Source organism: Pongo abelii, chromosome 14 (assembly GCF_028885655.2).
Source record: "Pongo abelii isolate AG06213 chromosome 14, NHGRI_mPonAbe1-v2.0_pri, whole genome shotgun sequence".
Taxonomy (NCBI): Eukaryota; Metazoa; Chordata; class Mammalia; order Primates; family Hominidae; genus Pongo; species Pongo abelii.
Window position 1 is genome coordinate 46,183,766 of NC_071999.2, and position 19,877 is coordinate 46,203,642.

General features: G+C 38.1%; 1 protein-coding gene, 1 long non-coding RNA gene and 1 other non-coding gene across 7 annotated transcripts in view; 1 reads left to right on the top strand and 2 right to left on the bottom strand.

The window, feature by feature from the left end:
* LOC112128569 (uncharacterized) overlaps positions 1-19,877 on the top strand; it is a 157,087-nt gene that overhangs the window by 38,256 nt on the left and 98,954 nt on the right. The window contains exon 4 of one of the 5 annotated variants that reach the window (XR_010136756.1): positions 15,615-19,552. The exons of the other annotated variants lie outside the window; for them this stretch is intronic. This is a non-coding gene — a long non-coding RNA (uncharacterized LOC112128569). Of the gene's footprint in view, positions 1-15,614; positions 19,553-19,877 lie in introns of those variants that run through there. 5 annotated transcript variants of the gene reach the window in all.
* The window catches only part of MTRF1 (mitochondrial translation release factor 1), a 90,667-nt gene continuing 71,508 nt past the window's right edge, over positions 719-19,877 (bottom strand). Inside the window, exons 11-12 of the transcript XR_010136755.1 lie at positions 13,443-13,515; positions 719-13,132 (exon numbers count right to left, since the gene is read on the bottom strand). The gene's annotated coding sequence lies outside the window, so the exon portion shown is untranslated. The remainder of the gene's footprint in view (positions 13,133-13,442; positions 13,516-19,877) is intronic.
* On the bottom strand, positions 8,397-8,503 carry LOC112128659 (small nucleolar RNA U13). The gene has a single exon (XR_002911148.3). It is a non-coding gene; the product is annotated as a small nucleolar RNA U13 (small nucleolar RNA).

Below are 19,877 nucleotides of genomic sequence, written 5' to 3' on the forward strand. Positions count from 1 at the left end.
TTTATAAAACATGCTTTTGTTTATGTTTGTATTTCTGCTCTTTCTGTTGTTCCTTTTTCCTTCCTAATCCTCTGAGATATTTGATCATTTATTTTCTATTTAAAGAACTTTCTGTAGCCAATCTTTAAGGATAAGTCTGCAAGCAACAAATTCTTTTATTTTTCATTCATCTGAGAATTCATTCCTAGAGAATAATTTTGGTAAATGTGAACTTTTCAGTAGAAAGTTATTTTCTTTTAGCAATTAAAAAATGCTGTACCAGCTGGGCGAGGTGGCTCAGGCCTGTAATCCCAGTGACTCCACAGTCCAAGGTGGGAAAATCATTTAAGGCCAGGAGTTTGAGGCCAGCCTGTGCAACATAGCAAGATCCCGTCTCAAGGACGGGGAGAGGGAAACTTAGTTGGGCATGGTGGTGCTCACCTGTAGTCCCAGCTACTCAGGAAGCTGAGGTGGGAGGATCACTTGAGCCCAGAAGTTGGAGGCTGCAGTGAGGCATGATTGAGCCACTTCACTCCAGCCTGGGTGACAGAGTGAGACCCACTTTGTTTAAAAAAAAAAATAGCTGTGCCACTTCCTTCTGGTCTCCATGGTTTCAGATGAGAAATTGTCATTCAAATAGATATTACCCTACAAATAATGTGTCATTTTTCTTTGGTTTTTAAGATCTTTTCTTTAAGAAGTTTAACTGATTAAATTTGCACTTAGTTTTTAAGAAGTATTTTTGGTTTTTTTTTTTTTTTTGAGATGGAGTCTCGCTCTGTCGCCAAGGCTGGAGTGCGGTGGTGGAATCTCGGCTCCACTGCAAGCTCTGCCTCCTGGGTTCATGCCATTCTCCTGCCTCAGCCTCCCGAGTAGCTGGGACTACAGGCGCCCGCCACCATGCCCAGCTAATTTTTTGTATTTTTAGTAGAGACGGGGTTTCACCGTGTTAGCCAGGATGGTCTTGATCTCCTGACCTCGTGATCTGCCCGCCTTGGCCTCCCAAAGTGCTGGGATTACAGGCATGAGCCACCGCGCCCGGCCAAGAAGTTAATTTTGATGTGTCTTGGAATGGATTTCTTTGGGTTTAACCTGTTGGGATTTGCTCAGATTCTTGAATCTGTAGTTTTCTGTTTTTCAACAAATTTGGGAAGTTTCAGCAATTATTTTTTCAAGTATTCCTTCAGTTTCACTCTCTTCCACCACCACTCTCGTGGAACTTTGGTGATGCAAATGTTGGCTATTTTGTTATTATCCTACAAGTCTCTGAGCCTGTGTTCATTTTTCCCTCAGTCTGTTTTTCCCTCTGTTGTTCAATTTGAGTGAATTCCACTGATTGTCCTGAAAGACTCTGATGCTATCCTCTGTTTTGTCCATTCTACTATTGCTGTTTATTTGTTAGTTTATCTTCTGGTTTTGTTTTTGTTTTAGAGATGAGGTCTCACTATGTTTCCCAGGCTGGAGTGTAGTGGCTATTCACAGGCATGATTATAGTACACTACAGCTTCAAACTCCTGGGTTAAAATGATCCTCCTGCATCAGCCTCCTGAATAGCTAGGACACAGGTGCATGCCACCACACCCAGCTCTATTTTTCAGCGTTATAGGTTCCACTTAGTTCTTTTTTATTACTTCAATTTATTTGCTGAGATTTTTCACTTTTTTTCCCATCATTTTTAGAGAATTTTTAATAGGCTATTAAAGCATTTTTATGAAGGCTGTTTTGAAGTACTTGTCAAATAATTCCAATACCTGATTCATCGGTATTGGTATCAGTTGATTGTCTTTTTCTCATTCAAGTTGTGACTTTCTTGGTTCTTGGTATGACTGATACTTTTTATTATATGTTGGACATTTTCTTTGTAATATTAGGAGACAGTAATTTTTTTGATCATCTAGTTTATGCTAAACATTGTATTATGTGCTATCTTACATTATTTTAATGAAACTAAGATCTCTGAAAATATATTTTGCTGAGATTTGCACAATTACTGCATTTCTACAAAAATAATAATTTTTGGTTTACACTTTTCTACCAACAGTGTGTTTTAGGATTTCCATTTAATATACAGCTGAGCATATTAGTTAATCATTCAATAATTACATGTTCCAAGCATGAGAAGTATAGGACGGAATCCATTACTGAATTGTTTGACTTGGTGCAATGCCACACATGTCTATTTTCCTTGAGTTCTTTTTTTAAATAAAATATACTCATCTGAAACTTATGAGCCTTTGAGAAATACTGAGCAAAATGAAATCTGGAAAGTAATATATGATATTATAGTAGACATTATGTTCAATATTTCATTACATTTATAATAAAAATAACATAGTTGATCATCCTCAAATCTATGAAATTCATCATAAACACATCATAAATGTCTCTTCCTGTGCTCTCTGCACATTGTCATTTCATAAAAATGAACAGTACTTAGACATCCACACCAGTGATACATAGTTAATGATATGCTGACAGTTTAAAGACACAGTAGGGCTGGGCGTGGTGGCTCATGCCTATAATCCCAGCACTTTGGGAGGCTGAGGTGAGAGGATCACCTGAGGTTGGGAGTTCGAGATCAGCCTGACCAACGTGGAGAAAACCTGTCTCTACTAAAAATACAAAATTAGCCAGGCATGGTGGTGCATGCCTGTAATCCCAGCTACTCGGGAGGCTCAGGCAGGAGAATCGCTTGAACCCAGGAGGCGGACATTGTGGTGAGCCGAGATCATGCCATTGCACACCAGCCTGGGCAATAAGAGTGAAACTCTGTCTCAAAAAAAATAAATAAATAAAGACACAGTAGCACATGGAGGCCAGAGGCACATGCAGATCCCCACCAAATACACACAAAATTAAACATTGGAATATGTATGACAGCCTTTAAAAAATTCATTTCCAAAGGAAATAAATACAAATCAGAGCAGATATGTAATCTTTTTTTTCTTCTAGAGAAACGGTCTTGCTCTGTTGCCCAAACTGGAGTGCAGTGATGGAATCATAGTTCAGTGTAATCTCTACCTCCTGGGGTCAAGAGATCCTTCCACCTCAGCCTCCAGACTAGTTGGGACTACAGGCATGCACCACCATGCCCAGCTAATTTTAAGTTTTGTTATAGACATGGGGTCTTGCTATATTGCCCAGGCTGTTCTTGCACTCCTTTCTCATGTGATCCTCCTGCCTTGGACTCCTAAAATGCTGGGATTGCAGACATGAGCCACTGTGCCTAGCTGACATATGTAATCTTGAAAAGGAAAAATGGGTTCCACTTTATATTAATCTGATTGAAGAAATGATGTAACCACAGATATAATGCAAAGGAAAAAAAAGCGTACAAGAAAGTATGTAGCAACCAGAGGAGGGTAGGAGGAGCTCCAGCACAGAAGCCTAGGAAAGACTTGGCCATGCAATTATGGACCTTTAGATCTGGCTCTGTCCAGAAAAACTGTCCATTCGGGTCTCCCCCTACAGTGAAGACAAATGAACCTGCTTCTCACACCACCTTGACAATGGTCATTAAGGTCATCCAAATTGCTCTGTGAATCCTATGTCCATGTCCACCCAGCGAGCTTCTGACAGTAATTCATCTCTCATGAAAATTAGGCCACAAGAATATGTGCTAATCAGGGATCACCAGTATCTAGCTGATTGATATGAAAGTTTTATTTTATAATTGTAAATTAATGTATCAGTATCATATTTTTTGTATATTTGATTCTTACTGATTTGGTTAATATTGGGGGAACCAGCCCCCAATAATTCAACATAGGTTCTTTTCTATTTTCCCTAAGTGTCGGCCAGTCTGAGAAATAAAGGGAAAGAGTACAAAAGAGAGAGATTTTAAAACTGGGTGTCCGGGGGAGACATCACATGTCGGCAGGTTCCGTGATGCCCCTCAAGCCGCAAAACCAGCAAGTTTTGATTAGTGATTTTCAAAGAGGAGGGAGTGTATGAATAGGGTGTGGGTCACAGAGATCACATGCTTCACAAGGCAATAAAATATCACAAGGCAAATGGGGGCAGAGCAAGATCACAGGACCGGGGCAAAATTAAAATTGCTAATGAAGTTTTGAGCACACATTGTCATTGATAACATCTTACCGGGAGACAGGGTTTGAGAGCAGACAACTGGTCTGACTAAAATTTACTAGGCAGGAATTTCCTCGTCCTAATAGGCCTGGGAGTGCTACAGGAGACCAGGGCTTATTTCATCCCTTATCTACAACGGTATAAGACAGACACTCCCAGAGTGGCCATTTTAGAGACCTACCACTGGGAATGCATTCTCTTTCTCAGGGCTGTTCCTTGCTGAGAAAAAGAATTCAGCAATATTTCTCCTGTTCACTTTTGTAAGAAGAGAAATATGGCTTTGTTCCACCTAGCTCTCAGGCAGTCAGACCTAATGGTTATCTCCCTTGTTCCCTGAACATCACCGTTACCCTGTTCTTTTTTCAAGGTGCCCAGATTTCATATTGTTTAAACACACACGCTTTACAAACAATTTGTGCAGTTAACGCAATCATCACAGGGTCCTGAGGCGATGTACATCCTCAGCTTATGAAGATGACGGGATTAAGAGATTAAAGTAAAGACAGGCATAGGAAATCATAAGAGTATTGATTAGGGAAGTGATAAATGTCCATGAAATCTTCACAATTTATGTTCAGATGTTGCAGTAAAGACAGGCATAAGAAATTATAAAAGTATTAATTTGGGGAACTAATAAATGTCCATGAAATCTTCACAATTTGTGTTCTTCTGCCATTCCTTCAGCCTGTCCCTCTATTCGGGGTCCCTGACTTCCCGCAACAGGTTAACCTGATTCAGTACCCAAACCCCATCACATCAAGGTGTAGCAATACCTGAATATCTAAACTTCTAAAGCAGAGAAATAAACCTGGAACATGGTCACTCTACCAAGAAATTGTTACCAGACCTGTGTGGCTGGACACCTGATTCTCCCCTGGCAAATATTCTATTTCATTGGATCATCATCAATATTTTTTTTCATTTTCAATTTTTAACAGTAGGCAGATATCTAGGTTTAACTGTCTCAAATGTTTGATATATGACTTAGAGTTGTATAGTATTCAGTGTTTATTTAAAAGAATAGAAAAGTCCAAAGACAGGTTCGCAATAAGCAAAAATACATACACACATAAATAAGCTTGGAGACTTTTATAAGATTAAAATGAAGTTCTTACAAGTACATAAATCAAAATACAGCAGGAGTTATGACACCAACATCTTCAATCTTATTTTTAGAGACAGGGTCTCGCTATATTGCCCGGACTGGACTTGAACTGGGCTCACGTGATCCTCCCACCTCAGCCTCTTGAGTAGCTGGAATTACGGATGCACACCACCATGCCCATCTGAAAATCTGCAATATTGACACTGCACTCTATAATGCCCTTCTTTATTGTTCTCTTGACAGTATCCCCACTGTATATTTGTGAAGATGGCTGAATGTATTGAAGTAGATACTGCTTTTATAATGTCAAAGCCATTATAATGTCAAAGCCATAACCATAAGGTTATGGGACTGTTAACTGGTGGGTATCACAACCCTGTTTATGAGAAAAGCATTCAGAACTGCATAGGGGAAGGTGTAGTAAACTATTTATTATAGGATATATCTTGGAGCTGGCATATTCCAAGATAGGCCATGGAACATGACTCTTTTTTTTTTTTTGAGACGGAGAGTCTCGCCGTGTCACCCTGGCTGGAATGGAGTGATGTGATCTCGGCTCACTGCAACTTCCACCTCCCGGGTTCAAGCACTTCTCTGCCTCAGCCTACCGAGTAGCTGGGATTATAGGCACCCGCCACCACGCCTGGCTAATTTTTGTATTTTTAGTAGAGACGGGGTTTCACCATCTTGGCCAGGCTGGTCTTGAACTCCTGACCTCGTGATCCACCTGCCTCAGCCTCCCAAAGTGTTGGGATTACAGGTGTGAGCCACCATGCCTGGCCAGGAACATGACTCTTAGTAGTGCTTGTGACCAAAACCTACGGAAGAGAAAATGCAGTGTAATATACAAGTAACCCTTAGAATGACTAATTCAGTTGGATAAAACTCTTCTCAGTTTCTGTACCTACAATGTGAGGGGATAGGGAGGTGGGAAAAGTTGGGAAAGTACCTTATACTGGACCTTTTCTGTAGAAATCTCAATTTTTGTACTATTATCATTTGCTAATTTGACATGAAATTTAAGCAACCGGCAATGAGGAAAAATAGAGGAAATACTTAGACTGTAACAGAGCTCTTCAGAGTTCTTTGTTTTGCAACAATCACCTTTCAAAACTTCCCTAACAACTTTGACAGACAAACCCAGTCGAATTTACAGATGCCTGTGGAAAGGTTAGAGAATTTGAAAGAAATAAAAAAGATTTGGGAGTGAATATGTGTGTCCTACTGCTTTGGTTTTGTTTCCTAGCATTTATTGGTTCAAATAGATTTGTTGCTTTGCTGATTCTCTGCCATCTTCATGAAAGATAAGAAAACCTCTCAGCGTCCCTCTATAGTGTGAGAAACATGATTTATAATAACATTATTTCATAATTGAAAATACTGTTTCATTGTCTGGGAAAATGAGCACATCAGAATTAACTTGTAGTTTTAGAGGCCAGTGGGTTGCTATAACAACCAGAAAAACAATGGTGTAATAACAGCTCTCCCTGAAAGCTGGAGAACTCACTAAATGATGAGAGCTACAGATGCAAGTGTTTGTCATATGAATTCAAACAAGAACCAAATACATTCATTTATTTCTTTCATGAGCACTGACTCCATGCCTGGCACTATGCTAGGAACTGGTGAAACAGACATGGTCCCTCCCGTGATGGAGTGAACAATCTAATGGAGAAGACCGATAATAAAGAGTTAAAAAAAAAAAAAGATAAACGGAATAATTTCAGCATGTTTAAGGCCCTTCGGTAGAGAAAGCAGTGGTCTCTGAAACTGGACAAGCAGAGAAGGGTTGCTCCAGTATGGGACATGGAGAAGCACCTGGTCATATCATAAATCTTGCCTTTAAGGCTATATGAGCTCTAGTAAAGTGAAGGAAAAAAAGAATGGAGTCTTACAGTCTTTATTAGTAAAAATAATTTAAGGGAAGAAACTGCTAACTGAAGCATGATCATTTTTTACTAGAAAGGTTTAACACGTAAATTCCCAGAATTCTTGAATTAGGATTCAACATTAAAATAAGAGTTATTTGTGTGTTTTAAAACAGTATTGTTTTGGGCTGGGCGTGGTGGCTCACACCTATAATCCCAACACTTTAGGAGGCCGGGAGGCCAAGGCAAGCGGATCATCTGAGGTCAGGAGTTCAAGACCAGCCTGGCCAACATGGTGAAACCCCGTCTCTACTAAAAATACAAAAATTAGTCGAGCGTGGTGGCACATGACTGTAGTCCCAGCTACTCGGGGGGCTGAGGCAGGGCAATCGCTTTAACCCAAGAGGCAGAGGTTGCAGTGAGCCGAGATTGCGTCACTGCACTCCAGCCTGGGCGACAGAAAAAAAAAAAAAAAAGTATTGTTTTATTTCAGCTTTATTCATAATAGCCAAAAACTGGAAACAAGCAAATAAAACCAAATGTCCTTCAGTGGATGAATGATTAAACAAACTGTTATATACATACCATGGAATACTCTGACAATAAAAAGGAAATGAACTTTTTTTAAAGAATAAAAGCTTTATTGAGATATAATTCACATACCATTAAGTTCATCTTTTTAAAGTTTACAGTTCAGTTGTTTTTAGAACACTGACAATACAAACACTACTTAGATAATTGTGCAAAAATCACCAGTAATTCCAAAACACTGTCATTACTCCCAAAAGAATCTCCATATCTATTAGCAGTTACTCCCCATTTCCACCTTATTGTCCATATGTTCACGCCCCAGACCTAAGCAACCCTTAATCTATACTCTGTCTCTATGGATTTGCTGATTCTGGATCTCTCATATAAATGGAATCATACATATGTTTCCTTCTGTTTCTGGCTTCTTTAGCTTAATATACTCAACAGTCATCTCTGTTATAGCATGCATCAGAACTCTATTTTTTTAATGGATAAATAAGATTCCATTGCACTGATATTGACCTTTTGCTCAACTATTTGTCAGTTGATGAGCATTCGGGTTTTTTCTCCTTTTTGTCGGTTATGAATAATGCTGCTATGAACATTAGTGTACCAGTTTTTTCTGTACATATGTTTCCAGTTCTCCTGGTTATGTACCTAGGAGTGGAATTGCTGGGTCATATGGTATCTCTGTTAACTTTCTGAGGAACAGAAAACTGTTTTCCAAAGCCATTGTACCATTTTACACTCCTACCAGCAGGTATGAGGATTTCAGTTTTTCCACATCCTTGCCATCCTTGCTTTTGTCTTTTTTTGAATTTTCATGTCAAAGGGGTAATGTTCCAATGAGGTCGTAACAAGGCTTGGGGAAGGCACATTTCACACATGCACGTGAAACCCCAGTCATCACACTTATAAACTACAAAAGGATCTGCTTTTGTTTTTTATTATAGCCATCCAAGTAGGTGTAAAGTGGTATTTCGTTGTGGTTTCATTTGCATTTCCCTAATGTGTTGAGTATCTTTTCATGTGCTTGTTGGTCATTTGTCTATCTTGTTTGAAGCAATGTCTGTTCAAATCTTTTCTCAATTTTTCAGTTGGGTCATTTGTCTTTTTATTGTTGAATTGTATCAGTTCTTTACATATTCTAGACACATGTCACTTATCAGATATATGATTTGCAAATATTTTCTCCCAGTGTGTGAGTTGTTTTTTTACTTTTTTTTTCACTCACATTATGTATGTTGATGTTATAATTTGAAGCACAAAAGTTTAATTTTGGTTAAGTCTAATTTCTTTTGTTGAACTACTGATTGTTTTTTAAAAAATAAACGCCCTGTACATCAAGCTGTATGCAGAGTGTACTCTGAAATAGGTCAAATTAAAAGAAGTCCTGATTATGGAGATTTTCAGTGAGCTGTTAAGTCAACTTGTGCTAATTCTCTGGGACTAAGCCTTTTTGGGCTTCAAATCTGTGCTTTTCCCTCTAGTGGCTGCTAAGCTGTACTTTCCACAAGTACTATAAATGTGAAGCTATTGAGTTTCAAGGCTTCCATGGAGCTGGGGAGAGGTGTATAGGATTAGAGCAAGTTAAAACACCATAGGCTTTCTGTTCTTACTGAGATTCAGCTATTTTTCTTAGGTAAACATTCCTTGGAATGTGGCAAGCCTTTAGTTAATTTCCACAATTCTAATAAGTTTATGTCAACAGTTTTTGCTAATGTCCTCATTGCTTTTATGGAGGAGCAGATTTTCGGTGCGACATTACTGTACCATTCGGAATGTCTACTGATATACATGATAACTTGGATAAATCTCAAGAGAATTATGCTGAGTGAAAACATGATCTCAAAAGGTTAAATACAGTATGATTCCATTTATATAACTTTTTTTTCTTTGAGACGGGGTCTTGCTCTGTTGCCCAGGCTGGAGTGCAGCAGCACAATCATAGCTCACTGTAATCTCAAACTCCTGGGCTCAAGTGATCCTTCTGTCTCAACCTCCTGAGTAGCTAGAACTACAGCTACCACACCTGGCTAATTTTAAAATTTTTTTGTAGAGATGGGGTCTTGCTATGCTGCCCAGGCTGGTTTGAAACTCCTGACCACACATGATCCTCCTGCCTCAGCCTTCCAAAGCACTGGGATTACAGGCATAAGTCACCATGCCCACCCTATATAACAAATTTAAAATGACAAAATTACAGAGATGAATTACAGATTAGGGGTTGACTAGGGAGATGAGGAGGGAAAAGCCTGTGGCTATAAAAGCAAGGCACTGGCTGGGCACAGTGGCTCACGCCTATAATATCAGCACTTTGGGAGGCCAAGGCAGGCGGATCACCTGAGGTCGGAAGTTCAAGACCAGCCTGACCAACACAGAGAAATTCTGTCTCTACTGAAAATACAAAATTAGCCAGGCGTGGTGGAGCATGCCTGTAATCCCAGCTACTCGAGAGGCTGAGGCAGGAGAATCACTTGAACCCGGGAGTTGGAGGTTGCGGTGAGCTGAGATTGCCCCATTGCACTCCAGCCTGGGCAACAAGAGCAAAACTCCGTCTAAAAAAAAAAAAAAAAAAAAAAAAGGCATGGCACAAGGGATATTTGTAATAGAACTATTTTATATCTTGACTGTGTTGATGTTCTCATGAATCTACATGTTAATAAACTTCATAGATTTAAATATACACACACCAAACGCATGCATGTAAAAGTGGTAAAATGTGAATTTTAATGATTTGTATCAATGTCATTTTCTTGGTTGTGATATTTTACTATAGTTGTGCAAAGTGTTACCATTGGGAAAAACAAGTGAAGGATATACAGGATCTCTCTATTATTTCTTACAACTGCATGTGAATTTACAATAGTCTCAAATTTTTGTTTATAAAACAGAAAAAGGAGTCTCATAGCTCATAATAGAAATTATATAAGGAAAATTATATTACATAGTTGAGAGAAGCAATTCAAAATATTCTCTGGCAGCTGTTTTGAGGTTTTTATAAACACACAAAATGATACTGTAAATATATCTTGAATATATTAATACTAGTATACCCTGATTAAGATAAAGACAGCACAAGAACTGAGTGAGCAACTAAGTTCTGAATAGATTATTATGGCTAATGAGGTGGGCTTCAATAGAAGGGCAGATAAGTAGATTACTCCATATGCCACTGCAAAAATGATTCAGGCACAGAAAATGCTCTGTAGCCTAACTTTGGTGAGGTACCCCTTCCTAAAACATTCATATGTGTGATTCATTTAAAATAGAATTGCAGAATCGTAGGTGTTTCAACAAGTACAGGCATGAATGATTCTGTAGTAAGCTAAACAAGACAAAGCTCCACCAAGATGCTTGGAACATGCTAGAACTGAGTTAAAACTGAATATGGTATATTTCTTATCCCTCGTATAACTAAAAAAAATTCATAAATATATATATATCTATATATATAGATATAGATAGATATTTTAGAGACAGGGTCTCACTGTCACTCAGGCGGGAATGCAATGGCATGATCATAGCTCATTGCAGCCTCAAACTCATGGGCTCAAGTGATCATCTCTCCTCAGCCTCCCAAGTAGCTAGGACAACAGGTATGCACAACCATACCTAATTTTTTTTTTTAATTTTTATTTTGTAGAGGCAGGGTCTCACTATGTTGCTGAGGCTTATCGTGAATGCCTGACCTCAAGCAATCCTGCCTAGGCCTCCCAAGGTGCCGGGATTACAGGCATAAGCCACCGTGCTCAGCCTAAAAATGGCATATTCTGGTGTCTAATATCTAATCTGAAGAAATTTCAAGGTATCGCTCATAAAATGTGTCCCCAGCATGCTATTCCAAAGACTTCAATTTAATTTTGTCATATTTACTTTCAAGGCAAAATGGAACCCTTCTATGTTGATAAAATGTTTTAGCTATGGTAAGATTTGAGGACTTTACATATTTAGAGGAATTCTTGTTTTAGATATATTATTGGTATGTCTTCATCAAAAAGATGTGAAATCCATTAAAGCCTCACCTCCACAGATCTCATTTTAAACACTAGGGTATGCCTCCCCTTTCCAAATCTTCCGGGTTTCCTGACAAGTTGTACAGTTGGCTGATTCTAGTTTTCTGTCATTTCTCACTTCTTTTTTTTTTTGGAGATGGAGTCTCACTCTGTCATCCAGACTGGAGTGCAGTGGCGTGATCTTGGCTCACTGCAACCTCCTCTTCCCGGATTCAAGCAATTCTCCTGTCTCAGCCTCCTGAGTAGCAAGGACTACAGGCGCATGCCACCACACCTGGCTAATTTTTTGTATTTTAGTAGAGACAGGGTTTCATCATGTTGCCCAGGCTGGTCTTGACCTCAGGCAATCCACCCACCTTGGCCTCCCAACATTTCTCCCTTCTTTAACATTAACAAACAGAGCTGACATGAGAAAAAGAGAGGACTTAAGTTCTTAGAAAATTGTGAACTGGCTACACAGGTATTAAGAGTCCTTGGTATTTCAGAGATCTCAAGCGTTATTATCAGCATGGTAACTTTAAGGTTGATTCCAGCTATAATTAAATATCTCATGATACTAAACGCAAAAAGGCTTTTGAAAAATTTAGATTGCATTTTGAAATAAATATGATGTGATATCTTTAAATTTTTACTGTAATACTGTGCAAATTGTTTAGATTTAGAAATGATTTTATTGCTCCTTAAGCATTCATTCAATTCTTATTCAGTGAATACACAGAACATAGGTAGTATTTGGGAAGGTACATCTTATTATTACCTTGATATAATTATATCATAACTGTGAATTTAAATATAAAAATAATTTAATATTTATTAAATTAGCTAAATGCTCTCATTGAGATTATCTGAACTGACATGGTCAAAATAAAATACAAAAAAAAAAGTACTAAATAGAATACTAAAATATAAGCATAATATAATACTAAAAATAATACTGTGTTTTAATACTTTAAAACTTATCATCACTGAAGGGTTTGGTTGGGTTTTGTTTTCAATTAAAGCCAATTTTTCACACTCTTTCTCCATTGTTCTAAGATGACTTTTAGTTGGGCCCTCTTTCGATTCAGAGTTCTGAGTAAGGAGTCAGAAATTCCAGACCACATGCCCTAAGGTGCATCAGGACTAGACTGGAGGACCAAATAAATCTCAAGCAGAACAATAGTCCAGGCGTGGTGGCTCACGTCTGTAATTCCAGCACTTTGGGAGGCCAAGGCAGGCTGATCCCGTGAGCTTAGGAGTTCAAGACCAGCCTGAGCAACATGATAAAATCCTGTCTCTACAAAAAAAAGAAAAATAGTGATTTTACTGAGTCCTGTTTGAGGTAGTGCTACTCAGCAGGCAAGATTGTGTACTAGAAAGTGCTTTAAGAGATAGGAAACACAGTTCTAATTCCAGTTTTATGAATAACTAGCAGTACAAGCCTTGGTAAATTATTTAAAGTTCCTTGGGTTTATATAAGAAAACTGGGCTCTACCAGGGAGGTTGAGGCTTCAGTGAGCTGTGATCGCACCACTAGACACCAGCCTGGGCAACAGAGTGAGACCCTGTCTCAATTAAAAAAAAAAAAAAGAAAATTGGTTTCTACTATTCATGATTCTAACAGACAAAAAATTAAGAATCAACTTATGATGAAGAACAATACACAGAAATTCAAGCCACTAAAGGATTATGTAAAAACATAAATTTATATTATATATATCTTATATTGTTAAGATCTAGAATATGAGTGGTTCTATTTTACAGTAACACTTCCGATCTTAAATGTTTCTTCAACTCTGTTCAAGGCTCTTTGATTAGTGTTATGAGGGCTAAAAAGATGAAATAAACCTTATCCCCTTATCTCAGGAAGCTTACCAGTTAGTAGGTTCACCCTCTCTTCAAGCACCCTTGCCCATGGGGCTCCCCTTTCAGCAGAAATTCTTGCATTCTAATTCAAAGAAAGAAAACATTAGAGGTATAAGCTACCTGAAGTCCAAAGCCATACCCAGGAATTCATCTCCATCAACCTTTCCCTTCTGCCATAGCTGCAGCTTAAATCAGAGGTGGGCCAAAGGCCTGTGATATGGGACACCAAATACATCTACTAATGTCTCCAAATTCAAGACTCCCATGTTCCCAAATCCATTAAACAGCAGCACCATCCATTTAGTCAACTGTGATGGAGATTGCTAATTGTGCCCTCATCCATTCTCCTTCCTTTTAGTAATAGAGCTTTTGGGATATGGGATAAGTGAGAAGGCTAAGCCAGTAAGTTCCTAGAGGAGAAGGCAAGGGGATTGGAAAAAGTTTAGAGATTAAAGGAGAGAACCCTGGGCACCTTGGAGGCTTAATTTCTGCCACTCCTAGGAATACTAGACCTAATAGCAAAAATATGAGGCAAGTTTGTGTCTCTCTGTGTTAAAGGTATGCAGGCGCCCATTTGTTTATTAAAAAATCATTATTCAGCATGATATGAAATTTAACTTTTGGCTGTGAATTTATTGTAGAAGGATAATTGTAGGGATATCTGAAATGACCATGATAACAATAACGCCTGCATGACATTGTGAACCACCTGCATTTGAATACAGAAAACTGAACACGTTTATATTAAAATATATTCATTTATTAACACTATTTATTAATAGAGCTCCGCGAGTTTTAGCAAGGCACATCCATTTAGTGACAATATTTCCCAGTTCATCTTGCAACTGGGCATGGTGATATGATTAAGTTCTCCCCAATAAAAAAAATAGCAAAAGTGATGTAAAAGTCTTTTAAAATGAAAAGATTTTTTGCCTTCCATTTCCTCTTTCCCCTTTTTCACAGGCTGAAAACACAGATACAATTCTGGTGAATGTGCTTTGCTCATGAGGACAGACAACTCACTGGGGGTTGGGAGGATAAACGATAAAAGAACCTGGGCCTGTGAACAACCCCATGGGGCAGAACTAGCCTGCAACACTTGGCTGTTCACTTCCGGACTGAATGTATACAAAAAGGTTTCTACCTTACATTCCAAGGCCTCTTTGATATGGAAGTTTGGCCTGTACTCTAACACAACATCCAAGCAAGAAATGGAAAATCACTTTAGTCGTACTCCCTACAGCTCCCTCATCTCCAAACATATAATTATAGGTCCAGATCAATTTAACTGACTTATCTGTTCCTTCCTCATCAATTCCATAACTACTCCCCCTGTTGAGAACCACATTATGTCACTGTCTGGACTATAACAACACATCCCTTTAAATGTTCTTCTTGCTGCCACAATCTTGCACTGTCAGTACATCCAGAAGGGTCTCAATAAAACAAATCCAATTTTGTCAAATCCCTATTTTAAAATTCTCAATGAATTCACATTGTATGCAAAAAAATCAAAAAGTCCAAACTCCTTGACGGCATATAAGACCTTCAAGAGCTGATGCCTACCAACTTTTCCAGCTTGTTCTTATGCCAAGCTTCCCCTTCCATCCTAGGATCAGGTTACATCAAAATACATGCCGTACTCTGAACATTCCCACCTTTGCAACTCTGCAGTCTCTGTAGAATCTGCCACAATAGGAACTATAACCTTTATTGAGGTTATTTGCTTACCTATTGGTTTTCCTCAACATTTCCCAACTTTATCTCTTACAAGTGGTCAGAGTTCTAGAACCCACAGGGAATTTTCTGCCAGAGAATACATAAAATATTGCTGCTTTCCACTGGGTTTTTAAAAAAAGTATTACTATCTAAATTACTAATATAAAGAGAGAAGCATACCAATGGGGTTTCTAAGTTGGTACACTGCAGTTCTTGGGACTCCTGGCAGTCATTTTAGCTGTCAGGTGATAAAAATCTAGCCTGATAGATGATGTAGTAGAGATTGCTGTTTGTATCCCAATGTTCTTTCTCAGCATTCTTCAAGAAGGAACCACTGAATTTTAACTGGATACATGTTGACAGAATAAAGATTACCTTTTCCTTGCAGCTAGGTGTGGCCATGTAGTTAACATCTGGCCAATGTCATGTGACCAGAAGTGATATGTACAATTTCCCTTACAGAACAGGGTCATGCCCTTCCAACACTCCCATCCTGATGGCTGGAATATGGACATGAGGGTGAACCACCTTGGACCATGTGAAACAGGGTAACACTCCAAGGGCAGTAGAACAGGAAGACAACAAGCCTGGGTCTCAGATAACTTTATAGATCAGGATCCACGTAAAAGATTGGACTTTTATATGAGAAATCCTTTTAAAGATCTATAAGGTCTCTCTTGCATACAACCAACTTATGTGCTAACTAATGTATAAAGTGAGAGAAAACCTCGTCCTATGACATATTCTCTGTACTAATAAAGCCTTGAAGACATTGACACTCTGGATCAGGCTGTGCCTTGAGGTGAGAACCATTGCTATTTGCTAGGTTCCCCAAAATTAACGAATAATTTGTCCCTAAAAGAATATTCTTTATTAAGATATGGTGGGTCTGGCTGGGTGCAGTGGCTTACGCCTGTAATCCCAGCACTTTGGGAGGCCGAGGTGGGTGGATTACGAGGTCAGGAGTTCGAGACCAGCCTGGCCAATATGGTGAAACCCCGTCTCTACTAAAAAAATTAGCCAGGCATGGTGGCACCGCGCCTGTAGTCCCAGCTACTCGGGAGGCTGAGGCAGGAGAATTGCTTGAGCCTGGGAGGCAGAGGTTGCAGTGAGCCGAGATTATGCCACTGCATTCCAGCCTGGGTGACAGAGTGAGACTCCATCTCAAAAAAAAAAAAAACAAAATATGGTGGATCCAAGTAGCCAAAATTGCTTTGGCAGTGACAGTGTGAAAGATCTCCATTGGAGAGACTCCCCACAGAGTAGGAGAAAATGTCTCAGAGATGGAGAGAATAATATGCAACAATATTTGTTCCCTGCCTGCCCTGTGCCTTGGACCATGTTGAGTCAATAAGGGTAAACTGAGAAACAGAAGCTGTTGGCAAAGGTCTAGGTGACAAAATAGCCCAGAGTTAAGAAAAGGGCATAAAACCTATTGCCTGTAAGATACTCCTCTAAAATTTGGCAACTTCTCTGAACGGTACCTTTTTGTTGTTGTTTTTCATTTAAAAGCTGTCTTGTATATAATCAACTCTATGGTTCTCAAATAGATTATCAATTAATTCTCTTGGGATTGCTAGTCACCTTTTCTATAATTTTGCCTCCTAATACTTTCTGCTTTATTATATTTGCTATAACAAATATTCTTTTAAAATTAGATATAAAGATGAAACAGTGTTGAAGTTTCAAATAGATATGGGAAGTAGAGATTTGAAGAAAGGATATTTACATTCTGGTTATCAGATTTTTGGATTTCAAAGACCAGTCAATTTTCTTTTAGTGTTTAGGGGACTGATATAAGGCTGAAAAATTTTTACATTTCCAATTAATGAACAATAAAACAAATATAATAGAATAATTTTTATCTTCACAACTCATTCATTGTGTTTTATAGTTTTTCACTTCAGCACAAATTGGTAAAAACACATCAGGCAAAGCACTGGTTCCTGGTTTAATGAGCGGGGTTTAACAGATTGATTATATTTTTTGACTACATTTACTATAGATCCCTTTCAGGTAGATGCACTTTTCCAACCACTTGTTTTCCTATTTATGAAGAGACAATGAACTTTTGCTACTAAGATATATTTCTAGTAATGAGCCATGGTGCCAGTAGTTTGAAACATCTGAACCACGTATTTTGCTTTAAATCCTAATATATACATAGCCTTCTTGGACAATAATCGTATCACTTACATTTGTATAACACTTAAGTTTCAAAGCTTTCATATACACTAGTGCACTTTATCCTTTGAATAGTTTACATTTCGTTACTCATTCTTGCATTACTCATCATGAGGAAATTAGAATTTCAGAAATGTGAACTTTGCCTTCATTCTGAGGTACTGATTTTCACATTTCTTTCAGATGATCATGTATATTATTTCTTTTTTTATTTGTTTTTTTTTTTTTTTGGAGATGGAGTCTCGCTCTATCGCCAGGCTGGAGTGCAGTGGCACGATCTCAGCTCACTGCAACCTCTGCCTCCCGGGTTCAAGTGATTCTCCTGCCTTAGCCTCCGAAGTAGCTGGGACTACAGGCGCATGCCACCATGCCCTGCTAATTTTTGTATTTTTAGTAGAGACGGGGTTTCACCATGTTGGCCAGGATGGTCTCGATCTCTTGACCTCGTGATCTGCCCACCTTGGCCTCCCAAAGTGCTGGGATTACAGGCGTGAGCCACCACGCCTGGACGTATATTATTTCTTTCACCCTATTTGGGGAATTACTCTTTCACCCTACAAACATTTGAGCTATGTGTCTTGTGAAAAATGCAAATTTCCTTTTGTAGACATGTTCTTGAGACCTTGTCACAAGAGTTTTTACCCTGGGTGTGTGGATGAACTTCAGAAATGTCATTATACCCTTAAAATTATGAAATTATGAACATATGCATTTTCCTGAAGAATGGGTCAAAAGTTTTCATCATATTCTCTATTAAGATCCAGGCACCAAAACAGAACAACACTGCTCAACTAGAGGAGATATGAGGGGCTATTATAACTTAATCCTAAAACTAAATTTAAACAAGTTATTTGCTAAATTAGTCTTCTATTTTACCTTTTTGAAAACACCAGTATTACTTACTGTTTGAATTTAAAAACATATGAAATAAAACTAAATCTTACCAATGGCAGTCCTACAAATGACATTATAGAAAGCATTTGTTAAACGATGTGCTGATTAATTGGAAAACTTAGAAAAGGGTTCTTGTCATGAAGATATTTCAACACTGCTAGTTCACTGCACAGCAAGAATTTTGTACATTTAGCAGAACCATTGAATTAGAAAGTCAGGAAACCTGGGTTCTAGTACCAGTTTTATTTATAACTAACCATGTACAAATCACTTATCTATAAAATAATGGTTAACATCTACTCCTTAATTCACAAATAGATCACAAAACCAAGATCCTTCCCAAGAAAACCTTACTGTAAACCAAGACATTCCCACTATTTAGACTAGGTTTTAACTCAAAGGTTAAGAACTCAAAGGTTGAGAAAGACAAACTGGAACATTTGTCTTTTATTTACCAGTTGCATACCTTAATTCTGCAGATGGATAATCTGGTTGAGATAAGCATTGCCATCTCTCAATTTTTACAAAACAAAAAGCTACCAACAAGAAGTTAATGGTGAAGAAAAATTTGGCTCAAAAATAACACAATTGAGAAATAGCTTTGTATTAAGTGCAGTACTTATAACATCCCTGATGTCAAATGAACAAAATTTAGCTTTAGGTCACTAAAGCATGTTTACCCTTTTGAAGAAACATGTATTGCTAGGGCAGGCATCTTACTTCACTAGAAATAAGGTTAAACTTGTAGACTGTTCAAATGGCCAATCAAAATGACTAAGAAACATTATCGTGCGTTTTTTTGTTTGTTTGTTTCTTTATCCTTTCTCTTTCCTTTTCGTTCAAAAATTCAGTTCCCCATCCTAGACCAACTCCTCTGTCCTCTGCCAGGGTATAAGAAAAGCTAGCATTCTGTCACTACAAAACATAGAAGAGGAATTAGCATGTTATTGAATAAAGAATCAGGAAGATAATTCTAATTGGGTATAGAAAAATTTATACACCATAAACATCTGTATATGTACACCATTTATCATATATACGTATTGTGACAACCATATGTATTAATAAACCTTCAAAAGGTAAGCACCTATATTTTCTTGTAATTAACAATTTTAGTTTTGTGCAATTTAGTCTATATTTATGGACTTTCCCTTACATATGGTGACAGAGAGACTGAAACATGGTTCACAGAGAAACAGAACATATACAAATCTCGTAATAAAATAACCATGTATACCACTGTTTAGGGAAATATCTTAGAGGAAACATACTTTCACTACTGGCCCCAAATCCCATCATCCACTTAGGTTCTTCAATGTCAACTTTTAATACAAAAATACCTTCAAGCTGATAATTAAGAACATTCACAGTGACTAACAAAATGGACAATATTCCAATGCTACACAAAACGGTTCTATAATACACAGCTTAAAGTTTTAAAGTTCTTGGCTGGCACTTGATTTTTTTTATAGCTGATAGACACGATAACTACTGATCTGAGTAAAATACTGTTTTTAGCTTATACATATGTTCTAAACCATATTACCTCACAGAACAGTAAAGATTAAATCACTTTCTGTTGAAGAATCCTCTAGGACAAACACCAAACCTATACAGCCAAAATATTTTAGGGAGGCAAGTAAACAT